At 38.5% G+C, this 18,841-nt stretch overlaps 1 protein-coding gene across 3 annotated transcripts in view; it reads left to right on the top strand.

Annotated features, from left to right (window-relative positions):
* The window catches only part of BEND3 (BEN domain containing 3), a 75,489-nt gene that overhangs the window by 41,986 nt on the left and 14,662 nt on the right, over window positions 1-18,841 (top strand). The window lies entirely within an intron of this gene.

The following is an 18,841-nucleotide window of genomic DNA, read 5'->3' as shown; positions in this document are numbered from 1 at the left end:
TTCCCCCACTGCTTCCACTTCTTCTTCACCTCTGCCTGTTGAAATCTTTCTCTCTTTCTCTGTCTATCTCTGTGTGTGTGTGTGTGTGTCTCTCTGTGTGTCTCTGTGTCTGTCTGTCTGTCTGTCTGTCTGTCTGTCTCTCTCTCTCTCTCTCTCTCTCTCTCTCTCTCTCTTTCTTCTCATTCTGCCCTCTCTTCCTTTCCCTCCCTCATCCTCCCTTTTGTTTGTTTGGGTTTTTTTTGTTGTTTTTTAGGTTTTTTGTAAGGCGAATGCGGTTAAGTGGCTTGCTCAAGACCACACAGCTAGATAATTATTTAGTGTCTGAGGTTAGATTTGAACTCAGGTACTCCTGACTCCAGGGCTGGTTCTCTATCCACTGCGCCACCTAGCTGCCCCTCATCCTCCCTTTTTCTACCTATCTCTTCTTCTTCTTCTTCTTCTTCTTCTTCTTCTTCTTCTCTCTCTCTCTCTCTCTCTCTCTCTCTCTCTCTCTCTCTCTCTCTCTCTCACTCTCTCCCTCCCTCCCTCCCTCCCTCCCTCTCTCTCCTGCTTTCCCTTCTGTGTGTGTGTGTGTGTGTGTGTGTGTGTGTGTGTGTGTACACACATTCTGTATAGGGACTCTAGCTATTTCATTTTTGTGTCCTTAGCACCTCCCACAACGGTTTAAACATGGTAGATACTTATCAAATTTTTGTTGAATAGACTTGTTCAAGGAGCTGTGAATCCAATTTTCAGAGGCAGTTTTGACTCCATATGATGGAAAAACATCCATCAGTCAGGATTGTCCAAAAGTCAATGAGCAACTTCAAGAGGTAATAAATTCCCTTTCAAGTGAAACATGGATGACACTAGTTAGAAAAGGTATAGAGGAGATTTTTGTTGCAGTACAGGTTAGACTAAGTGATCTTTGAGGTCTTTTTCAATCCTAAAATTCTGTGATTCGCCAGTTTAGTAGTCTTTCCCATTCTCCCCCCCCTTCAGAAAGAGAATTAAGGGGTCTTGGGGATGGTTTCTTTTAAAGCAAGGGCAACTTTCCTACATTCGCATTTATTCCATCCCAGAGTAGCATTAAGGAGAAAAAAAAAGCCATCCCCCCAAAAAATTCAAACAAAAGGCCATGTAGAGACTAGTTTGGCACTGCTGAAAGCTCTGCAGCCAGATAAAGCAGATGGTGAAGGTGAAGAGCCAAAGTTTTCATCGGTAGCAATGCCTATTTCTTTTTCTTCACAGAAGTGTGGGTGATATTCAAATGCTCTCTGCCAGGTAGAAGTTAGCATTTATTCTCTTATCTTTTCTCTACCCTGAAAGCACTATAATTCATTGTTTTGAAAGAATTTAAAAATATTCACATGATTTTTTTTTTCCTTTTTTTGAAACAGATGTGTTATTTCATTAAGACTTTAATAATATAAGGGGGAAAGGGACCTTTGCTAGGGAGGCAGAAATGCTGGATAGGGCTTTTCCTCTCCTTCACCCTTCCTCCTCTCCTCACCAAAGATTGTGAAGTGACTCCTTGAGACTTGCCAGACTTTCAAGGTAATTTCCATGACTTAAGTGCTAGTGGTCAGGGGCATGATGAGAACTGAAAAGAATTTACTTGTTCCAGAAGTACCATGGGGAAGGTTGAGTGAATTGTTAGTGTTTTTTGAGTTTTTACCATGCTAGATGGAGCAGTGGATAGAAACCTGGATCTGGAGTTCACCTTGTGAGTTCAAATCTGACCTCCAATATTTATTAGCAGTGTGACCCTGGGCAAGTCACTTAATCCTATTGGCCTCAGTTTTCTCATCTGTAAAAATGAGCTGGAGAAGAAAATGGCAAACTGCTCCAGAATCTTTGCTAAGGAAACCTCAGATGTTATCACAAAGACTTGGACAGAATAGAAAGGACCTCATCACAGTAATTGAATGCTAGAAATTAATACAAAGATAAAAAAAACTGCCTGCCTTTAAGGAATTGGTCTTAAAAGGATCTAGACAACTCCCTAAAGGGCTCTTCTTATCATAGCTTAGGTGACTGATTTACAAAAGAGCTGAAAATATATTCATGAGTGCTGAGACCAGGTGACTTTAGATTGTAAGCTCCTGGAGGGACTGACTATCTTCTGCTACTTCTTGTATCCTCAGAGCTTAGCACAGTGCCAGATATATACAGTAGGTGCTTAATAAGTGTTTGTTGAGGTCCAAGCCTTTGCTACACCCAGCCAACTCTAGCAGATTAGAGTAACAGAACAGCAACTTCAGAGGACTGCAGAATGACAACTAAGATACACTGTAGAAGGGCTAAGGAGACTTAGTTTCCTGGAGGGAAAGGTTAAGAATCTGGAACCTCTGCTAGGGAATCACTTATTTTTCCCCTGGAGAAAAGGAACTAGTTGACAACAGGGAAAACATCATGATTGAGCAGTAATGGTCCTGGACAAATAGAGGACTTCCTGAACCAGGCCTGGAGGGAAGAGGAAGAATTCACAGATAACACCAAGTTGGGTCAGAAATATTCAGAGCCCTTCAGAACCCAGTTCTCTCCTGCCTTCCCAGTCTTCCTACACATTACTCCCATCCACATACTTGTCAATCCAGGGACAATGGCCTTCTTGCTCCACTATCTCTCTGGGCATTTTCTTGGACTGTTCCCCAAGCCTGGACAGTCTCCCTCAACTCTCCCAACTGACTTCCTTGGCTTAATCCCAACTAAAATCCCATTTTCTATAAGAAACCTTTCCCAGTGCCTCTTTTCAAAAATTTTATTCATTTATTTATTTTATTTAAGGTAATGGGGTTAAGTGACTTGCCCAAGGTCACACAGCTAGGTAATTATTAAGGTCACACAGCTAGATTTGAACTCAGGTCCTCCTGACTCCTGGACCAGTGCTCTATCCACTTTGCCACCTAGTTGCCCCCCCCCCCCATGCCTCTTAATTCCATTGTCACATTGTCATCCTTCTCTTAATTATTTCCTATTTATCTTAAACATAGCTTGCTTTTGCTTGCTGGCTTCCTCATTAGATTGAAGTTCCTTGAGGGTTTTTTCTTCTTCTAGTGTCCCCAGTACATAAATGTTTATTGATTGAAGTTCTTGACCAAACAAGAATTACAAAATTAAGCAGGAAAATTATGACCAGAGCCGTAATGTCTGCAAATCTATCTGCACTTAACTGATGCTGTGAGCCATGATATTTGTATTGGTCAAGTAAAAGAGGTGGACTTAATAGTAACTTCAAATGGTTTCCCCTTTGGGAGATCCGAATCACAGGGTAGAACTATAAGGCTGACATATCTTACTTTAGCCCTCAGGGAAGGGAGAATTGTTTTGACTATTAATGAGCTCAGAAATGAGTGTTGTCCAATTTCTGTTTTTATTTTATTTTTTGGAAAGGGGTAAATTAAACATGTCCTATATTTGATATCTTGTTAGCTCTGAGCACTTGCATGAGAGTAAGTCATGAATCTTTTTATCCTTTTTTTTTTATCCTTGCTGATATTCTCATTAGATACAAACCAAATCCTGATATTCTAAAAGAAACCCTAGATGGGGACATGAACTAATGAGTGATATGTGAAAAGTCCTCAAACAGAACCTGGTTTGTAGAAATTCAGAACTGCAGTTATGAAAGGATTACAGGGCACGTTAACATGCTCTGAGACTTGAAGTAGTAGGTCAACGAATTTGTAATCACACAGCTTTGGATTTTAATTCAATCTCTGCCATTTTCTAGCTATGTAACATATGGACAATCTGCCTAGTGTTCCCAAGCCTCAGTTTCCTTATCTGTACTATCTGTTGTGAGGGAAGGTTTATACACAACTATAGGCATCTCTTTTTACTTGTTGGAAACCAGAAACTAATACTATTTTATCTATGGAAATGATAAGAAAAAAGAATTATTGGCACCTGCTTTACCTCTGTACCCTATAGCTAGGGACCCTTATCTCCAGCAAAAGCTTAGCACAGGACTTTGTACATAGTAGGGTTAATAAATGCTTCATTCAGTCATTTATTCATTTGTAGCAGAGTTAAGATATTATTTATTGTTATAATTTTTAATTCCATCTGTTGAATACCTGTTAATTGTAGTTGCCCAATTATTATTGACATAGACTTTAAGTTTGGTGATTTCAAATTCTACTGTCAACACTATCTAAATGACTCTATACAAGTCATTTAATCTCTCTGAGTCTCAGTTTCAAAGATTTATGGCAAGTATCATGTGATATGATGCATGTAAAATACTTTGTAAACCTTAAAACACTATATAAATATACTCTCTTATTATAATACTTAAGAAAATAAGTTATTTAGGTGTCCGTGTCCTGTTAGCATTTGACTTCTTATGTATTATTGTGTGTTAGAATGACTTTTGTAGTGTTGGATGTAAATCTGTTATTAAGGCAGTCATATTATTTACAATCCTGTCTTGCCATTTGATACTAACATAATTCTGGGGAAACAGTACTGCAGTAGAATGGCCTCTAACACCCTTTTAGTTCAGCTGCTGGGATAATATCATGCGTTTCCCCCACCCCCACCCCTAAGCAATTTAGCTTGACCTGGAGTGGGCTGCCTCATCACCTCAAGGTGAAGTTCATTTTTGAGACCTGCTGCTAAGTTTTTAGTATCACAGTTCCCTGGCTATCTGTGCATCATTTAACATGTTCCTATCCAGTGAGCAGAATCTAGTGACTGTCTTGTGGCTGGATTCCTAATGAAGGTCTTTGAATTCTTGGAGGGTCTCCACCCCAAACCAATATTTAGAGCACCACCCTCTCTGCCCCCCCCCCCAGGATTGTTTAGTAACAGTGTCTCCAGGTTCTGTCTCAACTTCTACCAGAAAAAATTGTTGTTGGGGGCAGTGGTGGTCAGAGAGACACTGCCTTAGAATTCACCAGGGCTAATTCAGCACCCAGACTTGACTTTGGAGTGAAAACCAGCATCCCCAAGTCTGAACAGCAGCTTAAAATGTTCCCATAAGGCTGGAGGACAAGTTTAGAGGATTGGGAACAATACGAGCCAGGAAACACTCTGCCAAGTAGCACAGATTTAAAGATTTCTTGATACTCCTGGACAGCTGAGCAGAGTGATTTTTATCATCGGCCAGCTGTAATGTGCAGCCAGCCCTGTTGTAGTCTTGGCAGTGTGAGCAGAATGAATCAGAATGCTGTGTTGACAGGACAGAGAATGTAGGGACAGTGAAGTTTCTCTGGGGTAAAACTGTTGTTTTGTTGTTTATTTAATGTTTCTTTGGATGAAGAATATTGCCCTCTACTGGGGTTTCCCAAATTTCTCTTTTTTTTTACACTTTTGAGACCAAAATGTTTAAATGAAGGGCAAGGATTTTTAGGGGTTTTAAAAATTGAAATATTTTTATTCATTGATCAATTATTTGTTACTCTCCTACTAGGTATGAGTCATTGTACTAGGCACTGGGTAGGGATACAAGACAAAGAATTAAACAGTTCCTAAAGTCTGAATTTTAATTAGTCCAAAAGGAAAGACAAGTATGCATATTAGTATGAACAGAATAAATATAAAATTAACAAATTCAAAGTAGTCTAAATGGGAAGGTTCCAGTAGTTGGGATCAAGAAAGACTTCATTTCAAGGATACCTAAGCTAAATCTTAAAGAAAGGAGGGACTTATGAAGCATCAGTAAGGAAGAGCTGCATTCCAAATATGGAAGAATACCATGTCCAAAAATATGGAACCTGAAAATTGTCTGTATTGGATGAGAAACAAGAAAAAGACCAGTATGGCTGAACTACAGTCAGATTAGAGGAAAAATGACTAGGGCAATTGAAAAAAATAGATTTAAAAATTAAAACAGAGTAGTTTACATTTTATCCTAGAGGCAATAAGGAAACCTCTATTGCCTAGAGGCAATAAGGAATGAGAATTGATTGAGTAGGGGAGTCTTTGGGTTAGATCTGCACTACTCAAAGGAAATTACTTTGGTAGCCAAATTTAGCATGAACTGGAAGGTGAGGGATTTGTGGCAGGGATGGGGTCAGTTATGGGATTGTGGCAATATAAAGGAGAGAGGTGATGAGTGTCTGAACTAAAATGGGTCTTTTATTTGTGAGTGTAGAGAAGAGGTTTGCAAGAGAAGCCATGGAGGTAGAAATAGATTTGACAGCTGACTAGATATGTGGGGTGAGGGAAAATGAGGGGGCCAGCAAGAATATCATGAATGATAGTATTTCATTTAGGGGACTATTGTTTAGTTATGTCTGACTCTTTATGACCCTATTTGTTTTCTTGGCAAAGATATTGTAGTGGTTTGCTATTTCCTTATCCATTTCATTTTACAGATGAGGAAAATGGAGGCAAGAGGGTTAAGTGACTTGCCCAGGGTCACATAGCTAATAAGTGTCTGAGGCCTGATTTGAATTCAGGAATATGTCTTACTCCAGGTACTGCTTAACTGCTGTAAGCCTGTTTTGGATTCTAATATTCTGTGATTCTGTGATACCTGTGTGAGTAGATAAAACACTTTCCAGGGGAAACCAAAAGTCTTTTATTGGATGCTAGTTTTCTTATAGTCACATTCAATAGAGAAAAAATTTTCAGCTTCAGTTTTCTTTGCTAAAAAGAATGACCTTTGAAAAGGAAAAGAGAATAAAAATAGCTAATAGGGAGTTGATACCCAAGCTAAGTAGGGCTGTGATAGTAAGAGAGTTCTCTACTCCTTGGCTCAATGAAATCAAGCCTTGAATATTAAAAGAACTGGTAGATACCATTGCTGAACTGCTGTCAGTGATATCTGAAATATTACGGAGAATAGAGAAATACCCTAAGACTGGTGGATAAGTGTACTGACTCTTTAAGAAACAGAGACTGACAAGAATCTTGAAACCATAGGCCAAGGAGCTTGACTTTTGAAAATGTTCTAGAATGTATTACTAAAGAAATGATTGGTGAACACCTAAAAAAGGAATTGGAAGCTACAAAAAAGCTAGAGCTTGGGTTCCCTAAGAACCAACTCTAGATTAATGTGATTTTCTTTTTGGATAGTTATATTTGATATCAGAAAAATGCTATCAAATTTTCTTCAATTTTAACAAAACATTTGTTAAAGAATCTCATGCTACTCTTGTGGAAAAGATAGATGGTTGCTAGCCTGTCATCTGATAGTACAATTCATTGGTTTTGCAATTAATTGAATGGCTGGACACTCAAATAGATTATGGTTTGATACTAACTTGGAAGCAGCATTCACAATTGGCCCTATATTGAATAACAGTTTTTCCATTGACCTGGTAAAAGAATAGATAAAATGCCTATCAAATTTCAGAGTCAGTAAGCATATAGTAAGCACTTACTTTGTGTGTGTGTGTGTGTGTGTGTGTGTGTGTGTGTGTGTGTGTGTGTGTGTGTGTGTGTGTGTTAGCACCATGGTAAGCATGAAGAAAAGCCTCCAAGAAGGTCACAATCTAATACAAAGAAGCAGAAAGGGATAAAAGGAGTTTTTACTTTCAGGGCATGATGAGGGAAATAATCTGAGGAGGTCAGGGTTTCAGAATGATTTCATCTTGTACAATTGATGAGTTTCTGGAGATCAAAAAGTTCAAGAAAGTATCCAGATTGTAAATTATGAGGGGAATTTTCTGGATACCCTCCTTAAATGGTGGAAGATCTGGGAGGGGCTGTTAAGTGAATTACTATAACTAACATTGAGTTATAGGATCTTAAGAGATTTCAGCAGGAAAGAAAATTAGAATCTAATCAGCTGAAATATGTAGCAATAAATATTATTAGTCATTTCAGTCACGTCTAAATCTGTGACTCCTTTTGAGATTTTCTTGGCAAAAGACACTGGAGTGGTTTGTCATTTTCTGTTTCATTTCATTTTATAGATGATGAACTGAGGTAAACACAGTAGAGTGATCTGTCCAAGGTTCTACATCTAGTAAGTGTCTGAGGATTGTTTTGAACTCAGGGCTTCCTGACTCTAGGAACAACACTCTATATGCTGTACCACCTACTTCACTATAAAGTCTTAGACTTAGGTTCAAAAAATAAACTTCATAAGTACAAGAAGAATAACATATGGTTAGGCAGCAGTTCACCTTATAATGATCTGTGGGAAAGTGGCAGTTAGTGAATTGAAAGCTCTATATAAGGCAACTATGTGATTTGATAGCCCCCCCCCCCCCAAAGCCTATATGATCTTGGGCTGCAGAAATATATAACATCTTGGAGTAAGATGACAGTCCTATTTTACTCTGCTCTGATTATATCTGGAGTAGGATATTAAGATCTGGGTACCACTTTTTAGAAAGGACATTCATAGGTTGAAAAGTATCCAGAGGACAACAAGAAGGAATGTTCTGTCATTTTTTCAGTCATGTCTGACTCTTTGTGCCCCCATTTGGGATTTTCTAGGCAAAGGTACTAAGAGTGGTTTATCATTTCCTTCTCCAGCTCATTTTACAGATGAAGAAACTGAGGCAAATAGGGTTAAGTGATTGCCCAGGTTCATATATCTAATAATGGAGTCTAGATTTGAATTCCTGACTCCAGGCTCAGCACTCTCTCTCCACTGTATCATCTGACTGCCCTGGAAATATAAGAGGGAATCTCATATGGAAGAAGAATTAGATTTATACTGTTTGGCCCAGAAGCAGAACTAGGAATAATGATAGAACTTGTGGAGAAGTTGGATTTAGGCTTCTTGCCAGGGAAAACTTTGCAGTCATTAGCACTTTTCCAATGGAAAGACTGCCTTAGAAGGTAGTTGAGTTCCCTTTCAATACAAGTCATCTGACCAAGGATGGGCCACTTATTGGCAGTGTTGTGGTGGTGACACTTTTTCTGCTATGGATTGAATTAAATAGATGACCATTGAAATATCTTCCAGGGGTGGCTAGGTGGCGCAGTGGATAGAGCACCAACCCTGGAGTCAGGAGTACCTGAGTTCAAATCCGACCTCAGACACTTAATAATTACCTAGCTGTGTGGCCTTGGGCAAGCCACCTAACCCCATTTCCCTTGCAAAAACCTTAAAAAAAAAAAAGAAAGAAAGAAATATCTTCCGTCTGTGAGATTCTGTGGTTCAATATGTAGATTTTTCCATATTGGGCAGTTTGTCTTCCATTTAGATTACTAATGCTACTGTGAATTTGCAGGTTTGACTAATATTGGACAACAGATGTGTTTCTGAAGATTTTTCTCAAAATCAAATTCTAATTTATGACAATGGGGCAATACCCTTCCCATTAAAAGATTCCTTCAATAACTTTTTTCAAAGTAATTTATAATGTGAGTGATCATGCCCTAATTTTTTCATTTTATAATATTTTTTGGTATATAACAATATCAAAGTCTGTGGGGACTTAAAATCCTTTTATAGTAGTAATCTTTTATTATGATTTAACATTGTGGGAAACCACATTCCCAATCTACAGGAAATTAAAAAAGGAAACTGCTTTGAACCTCTTGGGGAGTGGGTAAGAAGGAGAAATTAAGCCCATATATTTGTCTCTTCCCTTCTTCTTTCTCTGAGCTCCTGTGTGTACACATGCTTATGTAACCTGCAGGATTCCAGTCTAGTGGTATTTTCTTTGTTGAATGATTGGGGGTTTGGAGGGGATCTAGGTAGTTTTTCTAACTTGGTGATTACCTTAAGGCAGACCAAGAAAGTATTGAAGAGATCAGCTGTGGAGCTCAGATGTTCTCTCCCATCCCAAATAACAGTGTAAATATCACAGTCACTCATTTTCATTGTAGAACTGGATTGCCACTAGGTCAAGAACAATAGAAGGGTTTTCCATTTATTTGTTTATTTCTTGGTTAGGGATTATTTGTACCTTTGGGCTCTCCACTGTGATGTGGAAATAACCTACATAAAACTGGATATTATAGATGCTATTAAATAAACAATATTGCAACCTTACCACTTTTCATCTGTCTGTGCCTCTGGCAGACTCTAGGAGAGTCCATCAATCAGATCTGAAGAGAGAGCTGGATTAGTAAAGGGCTCTCTCCTTGGTCATTCATTAGGTAACACAGGCAGCACTAGGAAGTTGCTATTCACTAGGAAGCACTAGGAAGGCATTTGAACCACTCATCAGGTCATTAGAGCTTTAATTTGATTTTCTTTGACTTATAACTATTAGAGAAGTAAAGTGGCTATCTGTGATTTAATTTATGGGTGTATTTTTGTTTTAAGATACATCTATTGACTTTATGGGAGATGCCAGAGCAAATTTAATCCTTCTTTGACATGATGCAGATTAATTTGCTAAAGGGAAGATCCTTAACATCTCTGTAAGCCTGGGAAATGCTGAACAGCTATAGGGGGTATGTGACCATGCTAGGCAATCTCCATTTCTTAACCATCCATCAAATGATATCTTCTGGATCCTCTGTCATTTCCCAGATATTGGTATTTGTACGCCATCTGGGGTTTTCCTCTAGGGAGTCTGTCTGCATTTTGGGGAAAGCAGAAATTAAGTACTTTGGAGACTTAAATTTATTCTCCAAATACTTTTTTTTTTTTTAGAAAAGAGTCAATCATATCCAAAGCAGAAGTAGCACAGGTGATGTAGGCAAAATTCATCCCACACTATGCCCTTCAGATCATCTTGTGACTATAGCAGAAACCCCTCAGGTGAATTTGTGCGCCTTTGCTGACTCAGGGTTCCATGGCAATGTCTGAAGTTTGAATGAGGTGACCAAGAGACCACAACAACCACCACCTCCCCCATGAAGGCTCAGAGGACCATGGGAAAAGTGCTGCCCTCCAGATCACATGGTACCCACCATCATCAATCACTGTGGAGATGTGACCTTAACTTCAGCTTCATCCAATGGGCAAGCAAGCCAGTCAACCTGAAGCTGTAAGGTACCCCAAGAAGGAGAAAAGAGGCTCCATAAGAGTGCAGTGAAACCATCATTATGATCAACATCTCCCTTTGAACCCCCATAAAGTGACACACGATCCTTCATGAATAGCAGCTCCTCAAAATTCATCAGCTCTGCCTATTGCCCAATCTCCACCATCAATGAAGGGAGCCACTCCATCTCCTTAGCAAACCCCAATTACAGTAACCTACCAAAGCACCTGCCCATGCCAAATGGTTCAACTTCAGAAATAGTAATGATTTTATCAAGTGAAAATGACATTAAAGAAATTAAATATGTTGGCAAAGAACTGGAGATTGAGGGAATACCCATCAACTGGAGAATGGCTAAACAAGTTGTACTATAGGATTGTGATAGAACACTACTATGCTATAAGTAAGACATGATGAGTTGGTTTTAGAAAAACTTGGAAAACTTGCATGGAATAAGGAAGAGTGAAACAAGCAGCCGAAGACAGTAACAACAATATTTTTCAAAGAACAACTGCAAGTTGTTATCCTGTAAATTATCCTGATTATTATAAATACCTCAAGTAACTACAGAGGATTTATGAGGAAGAGGTCAGCTACCTCCAGAGACATAACAGATAAATAGAAGTATTCATAGTGTCGTTTTACATATACCTAGATCTATGCATGTTTATGAGTGTATTTTTGTTTTAAGATACATCTATTGACTTTGTGGGGAAAATACACTCACAAGCAAATACATACATACACATATGTTAAATGGTAGCCTTCTCTATTGTGGGGTAGGGAAGGACAGATAGTTTGGAACTTAAAAATATACAAAAAATCAATTTAATTTTTTTTTTTTAGTTTTTTTTTTGCAGGGCAAATGGGGTTAAGTGGCTTGTCCAAGGCAAAAGCCATTCACTCAATGAGCTTTTATTAAGTACCTACTATGTACAAGGGGATGCCAAGGAAGGCAAAATAAACATTGGGGATACCAGGGCAGGCAAAAATCAGTTCCAGCCCTCAGGGAAATAGCTCACAGTCTTTTGGAGAAGAGAAATAGCAAATAAATATATACAGAGGCAGCTAGGTGGAACAGTGGAAGGAGCACCAGCCCTGAAGTCAGAAGGACCTGAGTTCAAATTTGACCTCTGACATTTTACCAGCTGTGTGACCTTGGGCAAATCACTTAGCCCCAATTATCTCACACACACGCACAAAAGAGTACAAATGGGATAAATAGGAAATACTTAGCAGAAGGAAGGCATTAGAATTAAGAGGGATTAGGAAAGGCTTCCCTTTGAAGGTGGGATTTTAGTTGGGACTTGTAGGAAGCCAGCAGAGGGAGAGGTTTCTTTACAGACAAAAAAATGGCTGGCAGCAGAGATGTGGAATGTCTTGTAAGAGGAACAGAAAGTGGGTTATTAAGTATTACTGGTCAAGAAGTATGAAATAGGGAGTGAGGTGTAAGAAGACTGGAAAAGGTCTGTGTGTATGTGGGTGTGTGTGAGTGGGGAGTTGGGATTGGAATAGGAGTTATTATGTGGGACTTTAAAGGCCAAGCAGAAAATTTTGTATTTGATCCTGAAGATGATAGGAAGCCACAAGTTTTTTGAATATGAGAGTGACATGATCTGACTTGGAAATGAAACTAGACTATGTCTAAACAGTTAACAACTTCTCCCCTTCCAAGTGAGAACATGGAACCTAAAAATGCTCCTCATTTGAATGCTCATTTTCTAAGTGTAATAGATGATATCTGTCGCTACTGATTAATACTCTGCTTAAGTCCAGCCACATACCTCCCTGTGCATCCAAAAGTGCCCATTAATCAGCTTGCCCAGTCTCTGCCATGTCTGATTGTTTAATTAAGTCTTCAAAATATATTCAAATAAAACTCAACCTGAATAAAAGGCAAAAGGCATTCAGAGCACCAGCCATCTAATTCACTTAATTTGGGTGTCCTGTGTTGCATACAGATTTTGGAATTTCTCAATAAACTAGAGATTTCATGCAGGTTTTGTACTGCACAATGAAAATTAGCTATGCCAGCAACTTTGTCACTGATTCTGGGAAGAGCACCTGCTAGGGTTGGCTGGCTAGCTGGCAGGTACTCCTGCCATGGAATACCACAGATAAGTTAGGGGGAATCTAAAGGGGATTACCCTCATGGAGCCAGTGATCCAAGTAACCTGTGACCTAGGAAGTTGCAATTTCTCTTGGTTGGAGTCCTACCAGAGAGGTCAGTTATTATCTAGGGTCTAATACATTGAGGTCAAAATTGTCTTGGTGGTAACTACTCCTGGACCACTTTGATCCATTGGCTTTTTGTTCTGTGTGCTCCAGGAAGCAGAGGTAAGGAGAGGAAGAAGAAACTTTCAAGTAACTGGGACTGGCTGTCCCAGGGTGCAGGGAATAGATTCTAAGGCTCCATGACCTCTCCCTGGGTATTTAGGTTCCTTTATTGGACCATGTTTGTCTTTCTGCCTCTTCTGAGAGGACAGATGAGTCAGTCTATTGTTGGAACTTTAAAAGTGGAAGAAATGTATTTTTAAAAATATAATTTATTATTTAGAGTTTTATGGCACAATATTGTTGAATAAAACTCATCCCTCCACTCTGACCAGGAATTAAACTCTCAATTCTTTTTTTCCTTTGCTAAAATACAGTCATTTGATTTTTCATTTTCATCCAATTACTGCAAAAAGTTTTTAACATTCTTTTTTAAAAATTTTGAGTTTCAAATTCTCTCTCTCCCATTGAGAAGGTAAGCAATTTGCTATAGGCCATACATGTGCAATCATACAAAACATATTTCATATTGTAATAGAAAGCAACAAAAATTCCCAAGAAAAATAAAGCTTTTTTAAAACTATGTTTAGGTCTGCATTCAGACTTCATCACTTTTTTCGCTGGAGGTGTATAACTTTTTAAATTATGAGTCCTTTGCAATTAACTTGGATCATTGTATTGCTGAGAATAGCAGTCTTTCACTATTGATCTTTTTTTGGGGGGGTTTGCAGGGCAAATGGGTTTAAATGGCTTGCCCAAGGCCACATAGTTGGTAATTATTAAGTGTCTGAGGTTGGATTTGAACTCAAGTACTCCTGACTTCAGGGCCCGTGCTCTATCCACTGAGCCACCTAGCCACCTCTCACCATTGATCTTTATAAAAATATTGCAGTTTCTGTGTACAGTGTTGTGGTTCTCTTCACTTCACTTTGCATCAGTTCATATAAGTCTTTCCAGGTTTTTCCGAGAGCATCCAGCTTTATAGCTTGATAGCTTTATAGCACAATAGTATTCCATCACAATCACATACCACAACTTGTTCAGTCATTCCCCAATCGATGGGGATGCCCTCAATTTCCAGTTCTTTGTTACAACAAAAAGAGTTGCTATGAATATTTTTGTGTGTGTGTGTGTGTATATATATATATATATATATATATAGGTCCTTTGTATATAGGTCCTTTTCCTTTTTGTTTTTTATCGCTTTGGGAAGCAGATCCAGCAGTGGTATTGTAGGGTCAAAGAGTGTGTGTGCGGGCATGCAATTTTATAGCCCTTGGGCATTGTTCGAAATTTCTCTCCAGAATGGTCAGATCACTTAACTATTCCATCCACATGCATTAGGTCTCAGTGTTCCCATATCTCCAACTTTGTCATTTTCCTCTTCTGTCATATCAGTTAATCTGATAGATGTGGGGGATGCCTCAGAAAACATCACTTGTAAAGAAGAAAAACAATTAAGTAAAACAGTTGACACCTTGATCACATTTGACAGTGTATTCTGTGACAGCTCATTGTGCCCTCATTGTCTCCACCTGTCTACTGAGAGGAGGAAAGTATGTTTCGTTTTCTGTTCTCTGTTCTCTGGGACCATTGTTATTTAATTACAGTGTTATATTGTGTATCTTGTTCTTTTGGTTCTGCTTATTTAAATTCTATGTTAGTTCATACAATTTTTTCCCCATGTTTGAGACAGTATATTTAGACTATACAGCTGACACATCCTGCACTTAGCTAGAGGGTATTTTACCACCCCTCGGGGCTTCTAGTGACAGCTAGATAGGTAGAGCTCTGACCCTGGAATCAGGAAGGTTCATCTTCTTATGTTCAGATGTGGTCTCAGTCTCTTACTGTGTGACCCTAGGCAAGTCACTTAATAGGTTTCTTGATCTATAAAATAGAGAAAATTGTATCTACATTAAATGAGGTAATAATTGAAAAGTACTTGGCACAGTTCTATATAAATGCTTAGCCCTTTCCCCTTCCACAGTGATCATCAGGGTCACTCCTATATCTCTCCTGCTTTAATTCTGCAATTCTCTTATTCTTTATGAAGCTTGAATATCACTTTTTAGTGGTAAAGTCAAATTTTATATTTTCTTTTTTTAAGAAAGATTTTATTTATTTTGAATTTTACAATTTTTCCCCTAATCTTGCTTCCCCCCACCCCCCACAGAAGGTAGTCTGTTAGTCTTTACATTGTTTCCATGGCATACATTGATCTAAGTTGAGAGTGATGAGAGAGAAATTATATCTTTAAAGAAGAAAAATAAAGTATAAGAGATATCAAAATTACATAATAAGATAACTTAAAAAAAATTAAAGGTAATAGTCTTTGGTCTTTGTTCATCCACAATTCTTTCTCTGGATACAGAGAAACCCCAAAATTGTGCCTGATAGTTGCACTGTTGGAATGAGCAAGTCCATCAAGTTTGATCATCGCCCCCATGTTGCTGTTAGGGTGTACAATGTTCTTCTGGTTCTGCTCATCTCACTCAGAATCAGTTCATGCAAATCCTTCCAGGCTTCCCTGAATTCCCATCTCTCCTGGTTTCTAATAGCACAATAGTGTTCCATCACATACATATACCACAGTTTATTAAGCCATTCCCCAATTGAAGGACTTTCACTTAATTTCCGATTTTTTGCCATCACAAACAGAGTTTCTATGAACATTTTTGTAAAAGTGATGTTTTTACCCTTTGTCATCATCTCTTCAGGTATAGGCCCAGTAGTGGTATTACTGGATCAAAGGGTATGCACATTTTTGTTACCCTTTGAGCATACAAAATTTATATTTTCTTTAGGAAACACTGGAGAATATTTAAAGATGACCTCTTTGGTATAAATATAGATTTACATATATATTTGTGAATTAAAGTATTAGAATTTGATTTGATTTACTTTTTATTTATGCCTACAAGTCAAAATATGGTATTGTTTTTGAGGGTAAAAAGTGTTTACACTGCCCCACATTTTGTCTTGAGTCTCCAGAGAAGTGCAGATAAAATTGGGATCATGCTTTATAAATTTATGGTTGGAGTACACCCTGGTTTTTCTTCATTTTATAGTCAGCCAACTAGCCTGCCTTTCTTTCTTTCTTTCTTTCTTTCTTGCTTTCTTGCTTTCTTGCTTTCTTGCTTTCTTGCTTTCTTTTTTGCAAGGCAGTGGGGTTAAGTGGCTTGCCCAAGGCTACACAGCTAGGTGATTATTAAGTATCTGAGGCCGAATTTGAACTCAGGTACTCCTGACTCCAGGGATGGTGCTCTATCCACTGTGCCACCTAGCCAACCCCCCAACTAGCATTTCTTAATGAAAGAACCTCTTCCATCTGTGCTAAGTGCTGGGGATCCAAAGCGGCAGGAGACGCTCATAGGTGATTGTGGCTACCTTAAAATATGATACTGTTCTCGAAAGGGAAAAAAAATTCCTTGAACTCATATAGAACCTAAGGTTCCCTTACTTTCCTCCTTTATAGAAAAATTGAAATAAGTGACTTGTTTAGATTTTTGTGGCAAGCCTGTATTTAAGCAACATTGATTCCAGATTCCACTTGGACTTGCTGGTTCAGTGTGATTATTCTCATATTCTGACCCTCTTATAATTAATATTTTCATTCTTTCTTATTACCAATTGATCAGAAGAGCAAGCATTCCCATTTATTTTTAGACATCACAAGGCCACTACTTTAGATCACAAGGCTACCACTTAAGCCAAACAAACAACCAAAAAGCCTCTGTGCTCAACTTTACCTGTGAATCTGAGGAAATTTATGTGTGGTTTTTCAACTTCCAGTTATTTTCTCTTTACTTTCTTTACCCTGCCACTACCTGGCTCCATTTCTGTAGGTTTCTTCTTCCATTGGTGAGTTTTTCCTGGATCCTCCATTTTGAGAGAAGGGCCACCTGTCATTTTCCAGACCTCATCATCCCTAGACAATGACAACCTTCTTCTCCTTCTTCCTTTTTTATGTATTGTCTTCCCTATTACAGCTGGGATCCCTGAGACCAAGAGACTTTCTCAGTGTTTGTGCTTAGCACATAATAAGTAATTTAAAAATCTTTCTGACTGATTGTGGCTTAAAATTGATGTAAAATAAGATGCTTATCCCCAGAAGTAATGTTGAAAGTTTACTGAGAGATATGAATTACCAGCTTCCTTTCCATAGGAAATAAATGCCGACTTGTTGATATCTATCCTTCTGGTAAGACCCAATTAACCACTATGGAAAATCCTCTTGGCACATGAATTCATGTGGGTTCAATTTGAATAAAATGAGATGCTACCTTTTCAAGGCTCTTAATCCTGCATTTGGTTGAATGCATTTTTGCTCTTTAGACTCTCCAATGGAGGAGACACAGATTTGGGCTGCAGGGGCTCCCATTCTACTCTTTAGTATGTATTCATCATAGAAGCCATTGAATAGTCCATTTCTAGAAATTGGGGACCTCCTTGGCTAAGGAAGGAATAATTTTAGGGACTTTTCTTTAGATCCTAAGCTACTCTGGGGGGACTTCAAAGAGGGTCTGAAGCACTTAGATTTTTTTTTTTTAGAAATCCTTAGGAGGAAAGCTTAGAGAAGGGAATAAATAGGCTATGGAACCATCCAGGTTTTGCTGGAATCATCTATTAAGGGAAAAGATTCCCCTGGACTAACAGGAAAAACAGACTGGAGGAATAAGGAGTAGTAGGACCTATGGAAATTAAGCAAAGGCTGCCTAGTATAGTACGTAGCTTCTGCCTCAGCAAAGAAAATATTCCCTAGGGGATGAATCCCAGAGGTTGATCTTGTTCAAGGAGGAGTGAAATTGGTTTGATAACTAGGTAGGATGGTGTGATTAAACTGCTCTCCCTACAAGCATTTCAATTAGCTTCTGCTGCTAGGTCAGTTGGAAATTAGCTACCATTTATAAAAGCACTTTGAGGTTTGTTAAGTGCTCTACAAATATTTCATTAGATCCTAACAAACTTGGAAGGAAGGTGCAACTTTTGTCCCCATTTTATAGATGAGGAAACTGAGGCAGGAAGCAAGTAAGAGATTTGCTCAGGTCCACACAATGGCAAATTAGAATTCAGGTCTTTCTGATGTCAGACCCGATCTTTGGGCACTATGGCGCCATCTAATGGCCATGACTTTTTGCGTGTCATCTTTTTTTTTATTTTTCATTTTGATGCCCTTTTTTCCCCAAATTTTATCCTAGTCTACTTTCAGAAAATCCTGGGGAAGAGAGATAGTAGATTTCTATTGGCTCCATTTTACAGAAGGGGTGAAATGATTTGCCTGTCACATAATTAGATAGTAGCAGAGCCCAAACTAGAAGCTAAGATGGCAGGGCTGTAGTTTCAGTTCTGTCATCCTTTTTATTGTACGGAGCCATGTGTCCAGGGCCCGGTCAGTCTAGGCAGTGGAGTGATTCCAGGTCCTCATTTCTTTGTTGTCTCTTATGGCTGTGTCTGGATCAGTCTCATGAATTGGAAACCCATTCTCACCAGTAGCAATAATAAAAAAAAAATAATAATAATAATAAATGGCAATGATAATAATAACAAGAATAATAGTAATAATAGGTAACCCTTTAAGGTTTGCAGAGCACTCTACACATTGTTTCATTTTAAAATTAAACTGATTTAGAGCTCAGGGTTGAACAGCCCATGTTGAACTTTGGCTTATTGGGCTCCTCTGGAAGGATTAAGTTAAGGATTGGAAAAATTCTGCCTCTAGGTTAGCTTTTTCC

Source organism: Macrotis lagotis, chromosome 5 (genome assembly GCF_037893015.1).
Source record: "Macrotis lagotis isolate mMagLag1 chromosome 5, bilby.v1.9.chrom.fasta, whole genome shotgun sequence".
Lineage (NCBI taxonomy): Eukaryota > Metazoa > Chordata > Mammalia > Peramelemorphia > Peramelidae > Macrotis > Macrotis lagotis.
The sequence above is the reverse complement of the archived record's forward strand: the minus strand, read 5'-3'. Positions and strand labels throughout refer to the sequence as shown.